This window comes from Balaenoptera acutorostrata, chromosome 1 (genome assembly GCF_949987535.1).
Source record: "Balaenoptera acutorostrata chromosome 1, mBalAcu1.1, whole genome shotgun sequence".
Lineage (NCBI taxonomy): Eukaryota > Metazoa > Chordata > Mammalia > Artiodactyla > Balaenopteridae > Balaenoptera > Balaenoptera acutorostrata.
The window spans coordinates 86,937,289-86,957,358 of NC_080064.1; the positions used below are offsets into that span (position 1 = coordinate 86,937,289).

At 37.7% G+C, this 20,070-nt stretch overlaps 1 protein-coding gene across 2 annotated transcripts in view; it reads right to left on the bottom strand.

Annotated features, from left to right (window-relative positions):
- DPYD (dihydropyrimidine dehydrogenase) overlaps positions 1 to 20,070 on the bottom strand; it is an 808,008-nt gene that overhangs the window by 748,563 nt on the left and 39,375 nt on the right. The window lies entirely within an intron of this gene.

Consider the following 20,070-nt stretch of genomic DNA (forward strand, 5'->3'; position numbering starts at 1 on the left):
CTGGTCCTTATTATCCTGTCTATTCTGGTAATACTATAGTTATCTGCAGTTCATTGAAAATATGTCACTGTTTTATAAATCTATGAGGCTACACATGCTCTTCTTCTGCTTGTATTGCTTCCTTTTCCCCTTCTCTTTCCTGCCTGGTTAAAGGCCCACTGCATCTTCAAGACTCAAATGACCCATCATCTTCTCCGGTTATTCATCGTATTCCCTCCTGGCAAAGGTAACTTCTATAATTATCCAGTTATTTAGTTCTCAAATACTTATAGAATGTCCAACATTATCCAATGTTCTAGAATTTTTCTATGCTTTAGAATATCTATTCAAGATTTATCTTAAAAATATAATTGTTTTTATTTTGACCTGTACTCTTCATCTTTCTACCATTGGTCCAAACCCGGTTTGTTGAATGAATGAAAAGAAGACTGAAATGCCACCATTTCTATTTATTTCTGTTTGAGGGATTAAATATTTGTTCAATTTTTTTTTTTATATATTTTCTTAACCATATTTGCTTATTTTTTTTTTTTAATTTATTTTATTTATTTATTTATGGCTGTGTTGGGTCCTCGCTCCTGCGCGAGGGCTCTCCCCAGTTGTGGCAAGCGGGGGCCACCCTTCATCGCAGCGCGCGGGCCTCTTACCACCGCGGCCTCACTTGCTGCGGACCACAGGCTCCAGACGCACAGGCTCAGTAACTGTGGCTCACGGGCCCAGCCGCTCCGCGGCATGCGGGATCCTCCCAGACCAGGGCTCGAACCCGTGTCCCCTGCACTGGCAGGCAGACTCTCAACCACAGCGCCACCAGGGAAGCCCTGCTTATTTATTTATTTATTTATTTTTATTTTATTGCTGTGTTGGGTCTTTGTTTCTGTGTGAGGGCTTACTCTAGTTGTGGCAAGCGGGGGCCACTCTTCATTGCGGTGCGCGGGCCTCTCACTATCGTGGCCTCTCTTGTTGCGGAGCACAGGCTCCAGACGCGCAGGCTCAGTAATTGTGGCTCACGGGCCTAGTTGCTCCGTGGCATGTGGGATCTTCCCAGACCAGGGCTTGAACCCATGTCCCCTGCATTAACAGGCAGATTCTCAACCACTGTGCCACCAGGGAAGCCCCCATATTTGTTCAATTGATTCATAATATTTCCCACTCAAAAGATTAAAACTAGGTTACTATGATGACATTCATCACAAAGCAAGCAATGTTTCAGTGCTGGACAAAATATACTATGAACTGTTTTTCCAAGAAGGTATAAGATAAATGCAGTAAAAAGGAATAATGCTTTTATAGAGGAGATAAGTAAGAGTGTTCAAAAGAACACTTTCCGTGAAAAAATTACAAGCTATGATATTTAATCTAACAAAGCTTAGTATACATCTGATAAAGTCTAAACCTTGCATCGAAGATAACTTGTCCAATATATACCCAAAGTTTGAGGTTTGATAAGTTCTTTCAGCCTTTTTCTGGGTTGGAGTGAAGTTATCTTCTCTTCCACTTGTTTTTTCTTTTTTTTTTCATCTCTGCCTAGAAGCAATTCTGGTACAGCCAGAACCACAGAACGTGTAACATTACCAGTAATTAGCAAGAAGTGACTTTACCACTGTATGTCTATAATAAGAGCAATAATAAGAGAAAAAATCAGCAACAGTGATAGAAAAATCTATCAAGGATGAATATAAGAGCTAGCAATCGTTGAGTGCCTACTATATGCCAGGCACTATGCCAGCTGGGAGAACAATGGGCCAAGATGGCACCATAGCTGGTATTTCCCACCGTACATCAGTGCTACATGCCATTGCTGCCTGTTTCTCCCTAATACGAGTATGGATACCTTCTTATATCCCAACTATGGTACTCAATATGTATTTAATGAATGATGAATGGCATTTTATTTAATTTTTTCATCCAACAAAGAGTGCTGTTCATTCTTCCTAAATAATTTTCACAATATCTGAAGAATCTTTAATCCCATTCTCTTTATTCACATAACTCCCACCTTTACTGATGCCCCTAACTAAAAAGTAAGTTCCAAATTAACATTCTAAAGATTACTCATTAATTTTAAAACATTACTTTTATGATGGTAGTATCTTAGTCAAAATCATGAGTTTCCTGCCCTAAGAAAAACATCCAAATCCCTAAAGTGTACTTAATTTTTTTTCACAAGCTCAATCCAGTCTTCTTTTCTAGACATTCTTTTCTAGACATTTTCACCTCCACCCTTCCTTCCAAAACTCTTCTTCTGTTGCTCTCAGGCATGAATCCCTTCTGGAGCCTGAATTATCTACTGGATTTTTGCCTCCCAAACATACTATGCATATTCCACATTCAAAAATCTGTTCTCCTTGCTGGACCTCCTGGCCCTCTTCCTTTTACTCACTCTTTTAAATCCTCCCCTACTAAACCAAAATATGGCAAGAACCCAAATATGATAGAAAAGTTATTCCAAATATGTGCAAGAAAAACAACCACACTGTCAAACTTTCTTAGGCAGTGCTGTGGGGAAATGATTTGGGTAGATTACTTGTTGATTTGTAGGTTACAAAGCTGCTGGCTTTAAAGCCAGAGAGTATAATTTTAAAAAGAAGGCATATAGATATAGATTTAGAGATAAAGAGATAGATAGGTTAATATAGAGGTATAGATATAGATTCCAATTCTCAAAACACATGAGAGGCAATTTAAAATGAAACATAATAAACCTAAAAGCAAATGGATAGAAAATAGATAGGATGAACGAATAGATAATAAGGGCAAAAGTATACCATAAATGCTATCTGTATTCTTACTGGAGCTCAGGGAGGAAAAAATGGAAGTAATCCAAAATAACCAACTACAATTACTTCATGTAACATGGAAATAAACAAAGAATACTACATCTGTATACATTTTGTCTCTTATAGAATAAGGAACACTGAGAGAGTTTATGATAAAGGGTCTATTTAATCATGAAAATCATATAGTTATATCAACCTGGATTTGTTTACCAAATACCCAAATGGATGAAGCGGGTCAACTGTATGGTGATGAGTGGTAACTAGACCTTTGGTGGTGATCACTTTGTAGTGTATAAAGATGTAGAATTACAATGTTGTACACCTGAAACTTATATAATGTTACAAGCCAATTTTACCTCAATTTTTTAAAAAGTATATGACATTTGAAAAAAAGTCACACTTAGGATAAATAAATGTATTATCACTTTACTCAATTTTTACTATCTGTAAATTATGACTGAAGATGTAAGAAATCCTAGATAAATGTTTTATCATCTGACCCTGAGACATTCCCCATATGCACATAAAAATAAAATAATAAAATAACACACCATTTAGCGAGCATTTACCATGTGCTAAGCTTTGTATTATACCCTTTTAAAATTCATTAGTTCATTTACTCCTCAAAATAATTTAATTAGATTGCTATAATTATTAGTATTTCCATTTTTTATTGAAGGAAACTAGAGCTAGCTGATAGAAGTGAAGAATAGTACCCAAGGTCAAGTTAGTAAATGCAGAGACATGATTTGTACCCAGGCAGTCTGTCTCTAAGTGGGAGCTGATTACATTACACTCTACTGCTTCACCCAACACATAAAATTTAACTATCCTTACCCCTTACTCTGTTTTTCCTTTCCTACTTAATTATAATTTTCACATATTCCCTAAAACTAAAACACGCTTTTCTAAGTCATTAGAATTTGATATATACCACTGTGCCCCTTAGGATTTTTTGGTTGTCTATACCTAAAATCTGCTTTAGGTAGTTTAAGCCAAAAAAAGAAGACTATATTTGGATACAAGAGTATCTCACAAAACACAAAATTGCAAAACTCTCCTGATGAAAAGCCATGAGTAACCCAGGCAGCTTTTTTATCTACATTTGCCTCAATCTTCTCTCTCTTTAGACTGGCTTTTTCTGCTTTTAATATAATTGGCAGGTGGAAAATGGCCACCCCACAACACCCAGGTTTCATTTTTTTTTTTCTACTGAAACAACCTAGAATGAAATGTTATCTCTTGTCCCAGATTTCTAAGACAGAATCTGCTTTTCCTGGGTTGGGTGAGTTTTCTCAGTCAGATTCAGAATCTGACCCCAGAATTGGGGTCAGAGTCAGATGGTGCAAGTATAGTTTCAAGGGCCCACACCTATGCACCTGTGAATTGGGGGGCAGATACCCTCAAAAGTATACACCACAGTCATATTTATTCCCGAATTTATGATAAATATTTGCCTCTTGTAGAAAAGAATCCTATAACTAAGGAACACAAAAACTATAGGGAACTCAATCCTAAGAGGTTGTACATGAAGGCAATCAGAGTATGCTATCCCAAAATATGCTACTTTACTCAATTTTTAAAGATTATTTTGAGCTGAAGGCAATTAAGAAAAAGCAAGTGCAGAAAGAGCTCTTTGTCCTCCACTATCTGTCTAAAAGCAGGACATAAACTTCCCTTCCTGAATGCGTTCCTCCTCCCTTCTCCTGAAGAACAACCCTTATCACTGGAGACAGAAAGCTGACACAAAGATGCAAAAACAAACCTTACTAAAATAAGTCCTATCAGCCATTAGTTTCCCCCACATACTTACCTTCCCACAACTAACCACCCCTAGAAGTCAAATCCGTTTTCCTTTGGTCACTTCTCTACAATATACTGCCCTTTGTTAAAATGGTATATAAGCCCATGAGTCTAACTGCTTCTTTGAGTCTTCACTTCTTATCTATGAAAGCTTCATGGACATAAACTGTTAACATCAAATAAAATGTGTACACCTTTTCTTCTATTAATGTTTTTTTGCCAGTTTAATTCATAGACCTCATATATTGAACATAAGAAGATAGAAGAAAAATTTTTTCTCTTTTACATAAATTATAAATATGGATAGATAGATGATAGATAGATATAGAAATATACAGATATTTGGAGCTACATCTTCAAATGTTGATGTTGAAATGTTAACCACTGATCCAATCTGCAAATCTTGAATAGATACTAATGTTTTCAGGATCAATCCTGCGTAATGTTCTGGAGAATAGGTTAGTAAAATTTAAATAGATATTAGAAATTCTGAGAGACTAAAAAAAGAAATATTCCATTCTGTCTTATCAAAGACTACTGAATCAAAGTATAACCATGCATAGGATATAACACAATTTTTGTTTTTGTTGTTATTAAAGCAACTCAAAAGAGGTAACACTAAAATACCCTGGTCTAAAGAAAACAAAAAAGTGCAATGCAGTTAGGATGTTCCGATCTTGACTGAGTTATATAAAAATCCAAATAAACTTCCATAATGGAGGACTATGACAGCAGAGTTTCACATCTCTGTTCATATTCAATTGTAAGTGTGTGACTAGAGGAGGATCTTTTTCAAGCTATTTCTCTATAGTCCCTGATACCCAGAGTGCATGCAATATTAATGTTCTAGCTTTGTGAGTATACGGCATGCACCAAATCCTCACTAAAAGAAAAGCTCCTCAATTCCTAATCATTTCAATAGGCTCTAATGTAATATTTCCTACATTGGAAATCACTGCACTTTATTTAAGGAAATCAGTCTGGCCGAGTGAGCTCTGTGGAGTGCAGCCTGCACAGACGTCAGTTCAAAGGATCAGATGTCAAAGTGCTCCCTCTAATGTCCCTTAATCATCACTCCGATTAGTGCTTGAATAGGACTGTGATTAAAAACGCTGCTGCCATTGTCTACCTATTCAGGCGCCTAGCATTCTACGTGGGTTCCACCGATTAGTGTTTGAATAGGGGAGCGATTAGAAAGACAGCTGCCATTGTATGCCCATTCGGAAAACAGCAAAACTCGCATATTTATTTGTTATGAGCACCAAATAAATGTTTTGCAAAGGTAAAATATACCATTAGGCTCTAAAGACAATTTAGCTGATTTCTTTAGTTCAGAGCACTCTATTTTCCCATATGCAAAGTTATTTCTTATTTGCAAATACAGTATTATGCTTCATTAATATCTTTTAAAATATACATATCCTGTTTTTATAGACATAGTCTTAACACATCTGCTTTATTATATACTACTTATTGACCTACAATACATCATATAATTCCAGTTTAGTATTTATGACTATGCAAAGAATTTCTATATAAACAAACCAAATCAGTTTGGTTTCAGATCTTTTGGATTCCCTTCTCAATATTCCTGGACTAATATGTAATCTATATGAACAACTTCTCCAAAGAGAAACTTCCTTGTCAAATGGTTAGAGGAAATGTTTCACTCTCGGCCATTTTAAGGGAAGAGAAACATTTCAGGTTAGCACTTAGTTCCCTACAGGGGCTCACACAACAGAGCATTGGCCAGGGCGAGATCCCCATGACAACGAAGAGCTATAGACTGGTGAAACTGGGCAGGACCAAGGTGTCACGTTGAAGCTTTTTGGAGAGTGCAAAGTATGGTAAAAAAATTCACAGGAAGATAATTCATTCCAACTTCATGCATATATTAGGCAGTGCTCAGAAAATCTGGTACCTCTGTTGTTTCCCTCTCTCTCTCTCTCTCTCTCTCACACACACACACACACACACACACACACACACACACACACAACTTGCTGCTAAGAAATTTCTGGGCAATACAGGAAATGTCTGCTCTGTTTTCCATTACCGTCCTTAATATCTTCCTGCTTATTACCCTTCCACATTCTTTCCATATTTAGTTACTCTGTTCTGTACCCACTATCATTATGGACCTACATATGTAGTAACAGAAACAGACCTGGGAGCATCAACCCATCAATGCTAAACAATGACAGTTATAGAGGATTATATATATGCCAGGAAGTGTTTTAAGTACAGTATGCAAATTGACTCACTTAATCCTAACAACAACTATATCAGGTAGATGCTATTATTACCCTCATTTTACAGAAGAGGAAATGGAGGCAGGAAGAGATTAAGGAATTTACTCAAGGGCACATAGGTAGTAAATGGCAGAACCAATAATTGAACCCAATTAGTGTATCTCTGTAACTCACTCTTAAACCAACCTTTCTGCTGATAAGTCATCCCTTCAGGTTCCACTGTCTTCTTTCATAAAAAGCCAACCTCAAAGATAAGGCAGCTAGCTTTAAAGGGAAAGATTTCTTTCTTTTGCTAATAAAGCTAACTGAAACACACCTTACTCAGAGGAAAGTTTTTTCCAGTTCAATTTAAACCCTGACTAGATAACTACACTCCATTCTAATTAACAGTAAAGTTGGTTAAAAACAACAACAACAAGAACTGCCACTTAACTACTATAAAATTTCACTCCCACTTAACTATTATAAAATTTCAAACTAAAGAAGAGCAAAATGAAAGTAACAGGGCTGATGGCTGACAATTACAAATGAGTTTAATTTGTGTGTCACATGGATGTGGAGAAAGTTGTGATCATTCTGAAATCAATAATTAAAGCAAAGCTTTCTTGTAACAGCCTCAGGAAATCAAGAGTTAACACTTTTCTTCTTTTTAGTCAATTAACATTTTATTACATATTTTGCCTGGAGAATAAATCTCTGACAATACTATTCTAATTCTATGTGTGGAATAAAGTGCCAAGAAAACACATACTTTCAAAGACAGAACCTAATACATGGCAAAATTTCAAATTCTAGCAGGTAGCAGAGTGTGCTTTCTTAATGAGATGGCATGCACTTCTCTCAGTGAAAGAATCAGAATACAGAACTTTTCAATAAATGTAATTATTAATATCCTTACTGTTATTGTTACTTGTACTACTCCCCTCTGATCTCTTCTGTCTTATCACTTGGTACTTCCCCCATATTCTACACAGCCATGCAGCACTAAAACTGTTAAAGTATCAATATCGTTAGTTCAATATCCTCCCTCATCTTAAGTGTCTGCAATATACAGTCTGTACTCTGGTGGGATCCTTCTTCTTCTTTCCTTCCTTCATCTACATTTTCAACTTAAATTCTGTTTTCTCAAGAGAGAAAACAGAATTTTGTTTTCTAACCCTAAATCCTGAGACTAGGTTACATACTTCAGCTATAAGTCCCATGGATGGCAATACTCACAACACTTGGTTGTGAATGAGTTTAATGCCTGTTCGAATGACTGTAAGCTGTCAGGGCAGGAAAAGCATCTGTCCCTTTCCCCACTTTTCACAGTGGTTGGCACATATTTGGCCTTCCATTAATATTTGGTAATTAGGGCTTCCCTGGTGGCGCAGTGGTTGAGAATCTGCCTGCTAATGCAGGGGACACGGGTTCGAGCCCTGGTCTGGGAAGATCCCACATGCCACGGAGCAGCTGGGCCCGTGAGCCACAATTGCTGAGCCTGCGCGTCTGGAGCCTGTGCCCCGCGACGGGAGGGGCCGCGATAGAGAAAGGCCCGCGCACCGCGATGAAGGGCGGTCCCCGCACCGCGATGAAGGGCGGTCCCCGCACCGCGATGAAGAGTGGCCCCCGCTTGCCGCAACTGGAGAAAGCCCTCGCACGAACCGAAGACCCAACACAGCCAAAAATAAATAAATAAATAAATAAATAAATAAGAAAATCCTTTAAAAAAAAAAAAATATTTGGTAATTAATTAAACTGTACAACTCAGATTTCAAGCAAATATACTATGAGTATTTAGTAAAATAATTTATCTATAGTAGTGTTCAGGCAGGAGGTAGATGGGCGCCCCCCCACCCAGGGTAAGCAATTGGAGTTTGTCCCCTGTGGATACCCCAAGATGAGAATAGCAGGACAATCGAGAGAGGAGGCTGGGCCCTGCCCAGATAGAAGATAAGAGACCATATATTTCTCATTCTTGAAGTCAAGGAGACCTTCCCGACCAGAAAGCTCCTTGGAGGTCAAAAGGGGAGTTATGTCAAGCTACCCATAGGTCTCTTCAGTGGAATCCATCTTGGCTGAGAGATGCGTGCACACACGGGAGGATCCTGAGATATACCAAATATGGATTCTGAGCCAGGCAAATCAAAATGATTGGCCAAGGGAAACCTGGAAGAAATGCCCCATAAAAGCGATTTAAACTACCACGAGGGCGCAACCCTCTCTCTGAGTCCGCCCATGTGTCTATCCACACGTACTGTACTCTTTTTTTTCTCCTAATAAACACTTCACTTGTGTCACTACTTTCCGTCTTTGTGGGAATTCTTTTCTGCAAAGTCGAAGGGCCAGGGCCTTGTCGCTGACCACTGGTCTAGTGGCTAGAATTCGGTGCTCTCACTGCCATGACCCAACCTTAATCTCTGGCCAGGAACAGAAACCCTGCTTCAAGCCGCTGCAGGCCGAGGCCAACCAAGATCAGTGTTGTATAAATATGGAAAAACGTGATGCAACATATTAATTATCTAAGAGAGGTCAATGCTACAAAAAGTACCTTATTTCTAGCCATTGGATCAATGCCCAAAAATGTTCAGAAGATGCTCTTTGGAGTTCATAATTCATATACAGACAATGGAAACCAATCAATGATTTCATACTTTAAGTACAGAGTCTACTTTGTATTATTAAAGAAATTGAGATTGCCCAAAATTCTCCTTTAGAAATTTGTAACTAGACTTTAAGACTTCTACCAAAAATGCCCTTCACATAAGCAGTATGCTACTATATTAAAATAAATACTGGTTATATGTCAAAATTCATATAACTGAAGACCCCATCCCAATTTCAAAATTCCACCGTTTACATTATGTCTAAATGACCATGCAGCAAGAGTTCAGGCTCAGAATCCCTGTTCTTCTTAAAGTTGTATATTCTGACAACAGGATTTTTAGGCAGTCACATTTCACAGTACATTTTTTTTTTTTAAAGGATTTTCTTATTTATTTATTTATTTATTTATTTATTTATTTTTGGCTGTGTTGGGTCTTCGGTTCGTGCGAGGGCTTTCTCCAGTTGCGGCAAGCGGGGGCCACTCTTCATCGCGGTGCGGGGACCGCTCTTCATCGCGGTGCGCGGGCCTTTCTCTATCGCGGCCCCTCCCGTCGCGGGGCACAGGCTCCAGACGCGCAGGCTCAGCAATTGTGGCTCACGGGCCCAGCTGCTCCGTGGCATGTGGGATCTTCCCAGACCAGGGCTCGAACCCGTGTCCCCTGCATCAGCAGGCAGATTCTCAACCACTGCGCCACCAGGGAAGCCCTCACAGTACATTTTAACTCTGTAAAATTTTCCCTCTGCTGAACTTTTAAACTTGCATTTTCTTTAAAGGATTATTTTTTCTAGTTAATGTCTATACTAACACACACATAAAGTTAATTACTAAATTTATACAGTAATAACTTCTAACCTTTGTTAGAAGTATGGAAGAGATTGTCCAATAAAGATCACTTAAGATATACCTATTTAAAAACAAACTTATTTTTCTAATCCATTACAATGTTCTCAACAAATGCAGCAGGATAACTGTTCTTAAAATATAAATTGTAAAACCATACCAGATTAATGATTCCAAAAAATCCGATAATATATGCAGTAGCATTACTGGGAAATTAATGTAAGGACCAGGGAAGCCCACCCAGTGAGCCAGCTAGGATTTCTGGGGCCACCTGTGCCATCCAAATCCATCTGAGTCCCTGCTGCAGGTTGGCAGTTGCTACCCAAGTTTAAACACTCATGGGGACATTGCTGGGTCCCAAGGCATGCTGGTACCTCCGGCACAGTGCAAGCCTTTGGTTGGCAGCAGTTTTCAGGGTCAGTACTATGGTGACGTAAGTGAGGTGTCTATGTCACAAAATTTAAGGAGACACTCACTCTCAGAGTCCTGCAATTACTATCTCAGCTTCCCAACACAGGGTTCTGAATGGCTTTGCCTGGCCTAGCCCTTCTTTCTTAGTCTCTCTGACCCAAAGTAGGAACTTACCCTACCCCAACTTCCCACCCCAAGAGACCTCATTTGATACTCTGCTGGATGGAGGATGGGAGATAATCACTGATTCTGTTAAATCCAAATTCAAAATCAGACTTTGTGGGATAGGGGATGTTTTACTGTAATTTTTGTCTCCTTCCTCCTAAAGTTTACACATGTCAGGCAGCTAGGCCACTGGTTTTCATTTCTTAAAGAGAAGAATGTAAGTGCAGAAAGCAGCGACACAAAGATTTTCTGTGAGACTTCGGATTTCAGAAGTCAAGTTTTCAAGGAAACTGGAAGAACTTGGGTGATTGACAGTGTGGATTTAGGAGGATATGTGTGAGGAGTTAAAAGCAAATTTTATCCTCCACTCTTACCTTCCCATCTAAACTATATAAATATTTTAAGAATGGAAAAACAAAATGAGGATCAAAAGGAAAGGGAAGGGTCCAGGAATAATGGTCGATCCAGAGAAAGAAGCTCAGTTCCTCAGGCTGGAGACAGGGGGAATGACAAACCCTAGCCAGGTGCGTGGAAATCATGAGCTTGGAGAACCTGTCACCCACTACTAACTAGATGAAGCCCTGGGAAAAGGTGACTAAACCGTGAAGTTCCCCAAGCCCCTGTGTCGAGAAGAACATTAGAATGACTGTCATGTGTTCGAGAGTGACTTCAAAGTAGAAGAGAGGTGAGGGACAGGAAGGGACCTGGTGAATGGGAATGAAGGATGACTCCACATTCCCCGTGATGGTTATTAGAAGAAAGATGTCATGAAGAGTCAGCAGGGCTCAGCTCACCTATCACACTTGCCACCAAATCCCCAGAAACTCAGATATTAGCTCAGAGAAATAAGGGGGAGTGGGGGGACAAACAGGGAAAAGAGAATTCTGAAAGTGACAGTGACTAAACTTCTACTCTTAGAGAAGTTCAAAATAAATATTAAGTTCAGTTATAGGAAAATAAAGGAGGTTTTATTTCCTGCATGCCTGACTTTCTAGTCTGATATTAGTATTATGTATACAAACCATGTATTTTTCAACTATTGAAGAAGGCATTAAGCTGTAAAGAATCTTGGTTTTGGTTATTTTTTTTAATTCCAGAAACTCCTTCAGGCATTGAGTCTATTTTTGGAAGAAAGCTATTGTCAGCAATCAGGAAAGAAAGCTCAAGCTTGAGAAGTTGTTTTAAACTGTGGTGTAAGAAGAGGCCAGGGCAGAATAGGATTGCTTTCTTACTGTGAATCTGGTCAAAGGCTCATTTAATTTTGGAGCTTAAAAATAAAAATTCATATTGTGAATTTGATATGTACCAATATTGGGACCTGCATTCTATGTCAAGTTTAACAGAGCCAAGTAGCCGGGCAACCCTCTGAATGAGACTGGTTGACTAATAACTTTATTAACTACGTGGATTTCATCTCTTAATAGTCATGTAAAATTGAGAGGGAAAAATGGACTCAGCAGATAAGGCAAGCTAGAAGGATAATTTCCGAAGTAGAAAAAATAGCCACATTCGGTATTCCGGTATTAGAGGAAAAGCACACTGATCTCTCCTTCTTTGTAGGAACTCTCCCACTATGCTCCTCTGGTTCTCATCTCACCCATCATAGCACTTCTTGGCTGAATTCTCATCTCTGCCTGCCCTTGCCTGGTGCTCAGTGCCAAGCTGAGCCACAATGGAGCCTGAGGCAAAAGGAAAGAAGTGTGCTTCCATATACACATTTTATATTTTTTGTATTATTTATATATTTTGTATGATTCATATTTTTGTATTATTTACCTTGATTATTGAGTCTTTTGGTGCCTCCTTTACACTTTTCACCTGAGGCCAGTGTCTAACTCCTCTCTCCCTAATCCCTGCCCAAAGTCTAACCTCCATACTCTTCCCACTCCACACACCCTTCCTGGGTAACTCTGCCCACAGGCTTTTAATTACCCACATATATTCTGATTATTCAAAACTCTTCATCTGCATTCCTGACCCCGTTACTGAGCTTCAACCTTTAAACTAAACAGGATGACCCACAGGTACAAGAAACTCAAAAGATCCCAAATTGAATTCACGATTTCTCTCAATTTATCCTATGAACAATTAAGCATACACATGAAGTCAACTCCCAAGTCATATTTATTTTACCTCTTGTTATGGACTAAATGTTTGTGTCCCGTCAAAGTTCACATGCTGAAATCCTAACTCTCATTGTGATGGTATTAGGAGGTAGGGCCTTTGCGAGGCTTTTAGGTTATGAGGGTGGAGCCCTCATGAATGGGATTAGTGCTTATAAAAGAGGCTCCAGAGAGCTCTCTCATCCCTTCTGCCATGTGAGGGCACAGCAAAAAGCCATCTATGAATGAGGAAGCAGGCCCTCACCAGATACTAAATCTTCCGGTGCCTCGATCTTGGACTTCCCAGCCTCCAAAAGTATAAGAAGTAAATGTTTGTTGTTTAAGCCACCCAGTCTGTGATATTTTTGTTATAGCAGCCCAAACAGACTAAGACACCTCCTAAATATATTCAAGCTTATCCTCTCTCCTACATGCCCCCTGCCCCTGGTCTCCATGATTTGTCTTCCAGCCTTGCACATCAGTCCCAGAGACCTGGCCTCCCATCCTTCTCCTTGAACCCATCTTCCATACTGAAAGTTAGACTGATTCATCTCAAGGCAAATCTGACCAACTCATACTGATAATTAAAATTCCTTCAGCGTTCGTCCTTTGAAAGAGGACTATACGTTGGTATTTCTTTCTTCTTCTAAAGAATGTGAGACCTTCGTGGCAGGGCCTACATCATATTCATTTTTATTCCAGAGTGCTAAGCGGCACAATGCCTGGCCCATTGTAAACAGGCAATAAATGTAGAAACAAAGTAGTGACTAAGATTGTGAAGCTCACCCAGGGGAAAAAAAATGATTACCAAAACCTATATATTACTTTAGTCACTTCCTAGAAGAAAAAAGGTCAGTGATTTATTTTTATTTACTTATTTTAAATAGTCTACTTAAAGAGTTCTGGTACCAGACTGCATGGATTCAGCCTCTAGTTCTACCATTTAGTTGTGGACTCTTAGACAGGTTTCTTAAGCTTCCCTCATCTGTGAATGGAGATAAAATATAATACCTACCTCACAGGGTGGTTCTGAGGCTAAAAAGAGTTACTTCATAGAAAGCACTTTGAAATATAACTGCAGTCAGCAAATTCTTAATATACACTATGGTTTATTTTTATTTGCATTATTTTACTTTGAGCACCTACTACGTGCCATGTGTTTAAAACAAATTAGCTAAAATTCTCAAAACATGTCAAATAATTGGCTGTCTTTAATTGCCTTTCCTTTTTATTTTCACCCAGGATAAGTTTTCTGATTTGTAACATTTTCTGCTCTTTAAAAATTGCTAACGGAAAATGAGCACAAAATATTTATGTAATTAAGACAGTTCAACATTTTCAAAAATGGCAAAAATAAACAGCAGTTATGGAACACCTGCTTAAAAGATACTGGAAATAACTTCTTCGTGCTTCATTAACCAGTAAAAACACATTTGCCAGTTTAAATTCCCTACTGAATTCAGAATTTCTAATTATTACTAGAATGGTATTAACTTGGCAAGGAAAGAAATTCCTGGGTAAAAAATTTCAGAATTGCCGTTCTTAGGGTACTTCTACAGGCCAAAACAGATGCCTATTTTCTAAAAAGCCTATAAACAAATATTTGTTTATTAAAAGTAAATGTGATGTAATTTAATAGACAATTTTAGACTACTTATTTTGCATATTTTATTCACCTTTGAGTGGCATTCAATACAGTGCCTGACATACGGTTGCTTCAAGGACCAAAGTGGAAAGAGAGAGAGACAGAGAGGACTCTACCCTAATAAACCCAAACCACAGCCCCATGCAGATATGCTAAGAATGATAAGGCAGTAATTATCTGAGTCAAACCAAAACAGAGAATTGTAAAGCCAAAGCAAAATCATTAGAAAATAAAACAAAATAAACACAAATAAGTAAAGCCTTTCTATTTGGTAGTTGGGGAGTTGGATCAAAATGAGCTCTTTGGCTGCCTTCAGAAATGATGTAAGATTACTGGTCACAAATGTGACCACCACTACAATCTACATTTTCCTTAACTTTAACGTATCTATTTTCTAATCATCTTATTCGTGTTTTTTAAGGAGGCCAGGTAATACACTGGAAAGGACACACTAGATTCAGATAACCAGAATTCTAGATACGGCTCCAACACTAAGTAATTTCAATGAGTTTAAGTAAATAATTTAACATTTTCAGCATAGTCAGTAAAATGAGGAAACAGATCAGTACAATGAGGAAACAAATCTGGGTTGTCCATTCACATCATGGTAAAAATCAAATGGAATATGCAAAGGTACTCTGGAAACTGTATAGCACCATACAAGAAAATATGTGATCCTTATGTCGAGTATGTAAGGACTATGTAAAAGAGGGGTCATATTCATTCAACAGATCTTTAGTAAGCACCAAGGGTTCATGAAGCTGGGGACATAGCTTAAGAAACAAAACATATGACGAACAAAACAGAAATCCCTGCCCTCCTGGATTTTATATACTAGTGGGAAAAAAATGACAATAAACAAATCAGTGAGTAAAAAAAAAAGAGTATATCAGTGATGAGTGCTATAAAAAAAATTAAGCAAAGAAGTCTAAAGAGAGCTTGGTAGGGTGGCAGGTTAGAGTTTTAAATAGGGTGGCTGGAGAAGACCTTGCTGAGGTGACAACTGTACAAAGGAAATTATGCAAACTCCAAGTAAGCTGGAAAACCACTGAAAGATTCTGAGCACAGGAATATTAAAAGGATTTCTCAGATGAATTATTATGAAGAGACTCTACCAGGAAAGGGCATAAGCATGGAAACCATTACAAAGCAACTGAAATAATCCAGATGAAAGATAATGGTGATGGCTTAGAAAGGTTGGTAGTGGTAGAAGTGGTGAGAAATAATCAGATTCTAGATATATTTGAAGCCAAAAGGATCTTCTACTTAGGTACGGAAGGTGAGAGAAATAACAAAATCGAGGACTCAGTATTTTGCTCTCAGAGAAAGGGTGGATGGACATGACTCCAGGAATAATACATTTTGGAGGTAAGATCGTAATTTGGATTTTCAGTATGTGTACACTGAAATGGCGATTAGACATTCAAGTGGAGGTATTCATTAGGCACTTGGTTATAGAGGACTAGAATTTAAGAAAGTGGTCCAGGCAAGAGATATAAATGCAGGAGCCATCTGTCTATATATGGTATTTAAAATGAGGAGACAAAATGTGATCACCAACTTAGTGAGTCTCTAAAGAGAGAAAGAAAGATCTGAGCCCTGGGCACTCTGATATTTAAGGGTGAGAAGATGAGGAATAACCAACAAATACGCTGAGTGAGAAGGAGATACCAATAAGGAAAGAAGAACACCAGGGGGTCTGATATCCTGGAAGTCAAGTGAAAAAAATATTTCAGGAAGAAGAGAGTGACTGCCTATGTCAAGTACTGCTGATACAGGCCAAGATTTGGCTCTTAATTTAGCAATTTAAAGTTCGTTTTCCCTAAAAGCAAAATTTGAAACAGGGATTTGGGTTCACGTGATTATGCAGTGAGTGCTCTTCAGGAAACACCAATACACGAGGGGTGAAGCAGGGTAAGGAAAAAAAAAAATGCTGAGCAAGCATTTGTCAGTGATAGTGTCTAGTCTTAGTCAAAGCTCCAGGGCAAGGATCTGGAACACAACTGCCCATAGGAGCTGTCCTTACCTTGAGGCAAGCGGGCTGGCTTCTTCTAAGATACTGTCTTTCTTTTTAGTTCTCAGGAGGTTAATTATGATACGTCTTGCTATGGATTCCTTTGTGTTTCACAGAGGCTTTTGAATCTGTAGATTTATGTCTCTTGTTAAATTTGGGAAGTTTTTAGCTATTATTTCCTTTTGGGGTATTTTTCAGCCTCACCCCAGGTCTTCTCTTCTTGATAGGGGTAGAAGTTCAGTGGTCTCACCACTGACACCAGAGAGGGTGACTGGGGATGTGGGCTGCCTTGGTTACCGGCTAGCTAGTGGGTATGAAAGTCCTGCCTCCCTACTCTTTCACCCAGCAGAAGGATTGGAGCATCTCATCCTCTCATCACAAGATGGAAGTCTAGGCTCCCACTCGGCCTTTATGAATGCATTGGGATAAGGTCACAATTTTTTTTTGTTGTGTTTGGCTAGATTAAAGCAGTTACTGTCGAAAAGTCTTCTGTTGCTAGACTGTTCCTTTCCTGGTATTTTGGCTAGAGAGAGCAGACTTTGTTGAGATCTGTGTATGTGTGTGTGTGTGTGTGTGTGTGTGTGTGTGCATGTGCGTGTGTGTGTGTGCATGTGCATGTGTGTGTGTATCAGTTAGCATTTCTGGTTTTCCAATTTCTTCAGCTCCAAGGCAGATAAAAGAAAACCCAGGGAACTCATCACTGTGTCATGTTTCAGGTCCATATCCCTAGCTGGTTGGCCTTCTCTTCACCTTTCAGAATCTTCTTATGTTTGTTTTACCTGTAAGGCTTGTTAGTTTAGATTAGTGATTATAAAACTCAAGTATGAAAACTTATCAATTAAAAAATAAATCATATCTTGTGGTGATACTTTTATTCAATTCTTCATGCACAAAGAGAATAATAATGAAAAGGGAAAAAAATGCATTCTTTAATGACACTGAGGATAACTTTCAACTCTAGCTCCATATTTCCCCTTGGGAATGTTATTTCACTGTTCTTCGTTAATCCAGTGTATCACATAGAGTTTTCAAAATGGTTTACATCCAGAGCAATATATCTGCTGTTATAAATTGAGATTATTTTAACATATATTTAAAGCTTTTATTTTTCCTCTAACACTTGCTCATTATAGAAAATTTGAAATATACAAAAGTGCTAAGAAAACAAATATTAATTACTATTAACATTTCATTCTTTTTTTCTTTGTGAATATGTATATAAGTGTGGTTGTGTAAAAGTGCATACAATCATTCTTAAATACAGTGCTGTTTCGTGCCTTGTTCATATAATATAGATTGTAAGTATTTTTTCAGATTATTAATTATTTCAAAAGTAATATTAATGGTTGCACAATTTACCACTGAATAGATCTGCCCCAATTCACTTAACCATAACCCAATGGTTGGAATTCAGTAGGTTTTTTCCCCCACATTTTTCTCTACAAATAAATAATTTTGGGATGATCTTCTTTCTATTTAATTATTTACCTACATTCCTAATTCTTTCCTTAGGATAGTTTACTAGGAGATGAATTACTGGGTGTAAGTGTTTGATAATTTAAAGGTATTATTATGGACTGAACTGTATGTATATCCCCTCAAATTAATTTATTGAAGTCCTAACCCCCAGTAACTCAGAATGTAACTGTATTTGGAGACATTTGGAGACAGCCTTTAAAAAGGTAATTAAAATGAGGTCATCAGAGTGGATCTTATCTGAGATATTGGTGTCATTGTAAGAGGAAATTTGGACAAGTACAGAGTGAAGACCATGTGAAGACACAGAGAAAAGACAGCCAGCTGCAATCCAGAGAGAGGCCTCAGAATAAATCGTCCCTGCTGACACCTTGATCTCAGATTCCTAGCCTCCAGGGCACTGAGAAAATAAACTGTTCTTTAGGCCACCCAGTCTGTGGTACTTCGTTATGGCAGCCCTAGCAAACTAACACAGGTATTAACAAATATTGTCAAAGATATTGCCAAAGATACTGTCAAATTGCTTTTCTAGGAATTTGTGCCAATATATATTCAATGGAGAAAAACACTTCTCACTGTATCTTTGCCAGTTACAAAAAATATGATAATATTGGACTGGCCAAAAAGTTCATCCGAGTTTTCTGTTAACACCTTATGGAAAAACCCGAATGAACTTTTTGGCCAACCCAATATGCACCACTCAGTTTACAGGCTAACATTACGGAATGAAAATGCTAATTTTTATAAAATAACAACAATAACAATAATAATAATAGAGAAAGCCTCTCTTTCTAAATAAACAGTTTAATAATCTATAAAGAGGACCTTAGAGATTTATCTAATTTAATCTAATTTATCTGGATCACATTTAAAATGAGAGAGTTGGACTTGATAATCTTTAAAGACATTCTAAGTCTGAAAATTACGTGATTCTTTTTTCAGTGTCCTTCAATTGTTCACATCATTATACAGGAACATGACTGATAGTTGATCTATTCCTTGATCTAATTTGGACCACATTAGTGTCCTTCCAGAGACCTCTACTAGAAATGTCATAGTAGAATGCAAAGCTCACAAAGCCGGAGCAAGGAAAACTGAATTTCAAATCCAGATCTGCTAGTAAGTGGCTGTGTTATCATCTCAAGTCATGTTGTTTCTCCGTATTTCTATTTCTCTTTTTTTACTCAAAAAACTTTGCTGGTTGGTCAGTGACAGAAAGATTAAAAATCAGATAAAAACAAATGCACATGAGTACATACCCTCAATTCCTATCCTCGAAGAGTTTATATGGAGGAAAGAAGTGCATAAAAATAAATTAAAATCATTGTATTAAACAGAATATATACACAAGGTACCAAAAGAGCTAATGTTAAATAAGCTAATACTATTAATTAGCTCACTAGTTACTTTGAGAAAATTAATTTTGGGAAATCAGGTAAAAAGGAAATTGCTTTCCCAAATTTAAAGATTTATACCCCCTAAGACAGCATTTTAAAATTGCCTTCAAGGTTGTACTTAATCCTCATTTATGGCCTAACAATCCCAGCCCAGTAATCATTTCATGGGCCCAATTAAATAACATTCTAGCAATCAGTAATCTCAGATTTTTGCACCTGTACCTCACCTGGAACTATGAGATGTTCATATTGAATACCTAATGTTCAAATGTTCCCCCAAAGCATATTTTACAACAGTTTGTATATATTAGTATACCCCTGTTCAACTGAATTATATTTATAACTTTGAAACTCTTCTGTATCATTGTGTCATTACAAAATGATTTTAAGAGGTTTTTATAGATTTTTAAGAAAATAAATTTTGGCACCAAACTAAATTTATATGATTTTAAACTATTTCAACAGATTTTTTAAGCATCAAAGTTAAACACACTTTTGAGATTATTCAAATATAAAATATTTAAAATAAGAAAAAAATCACAGCTGTACTTTACACATATTTAATTATGTTTCTAACTACATATAAAATCTGGTCTTACAG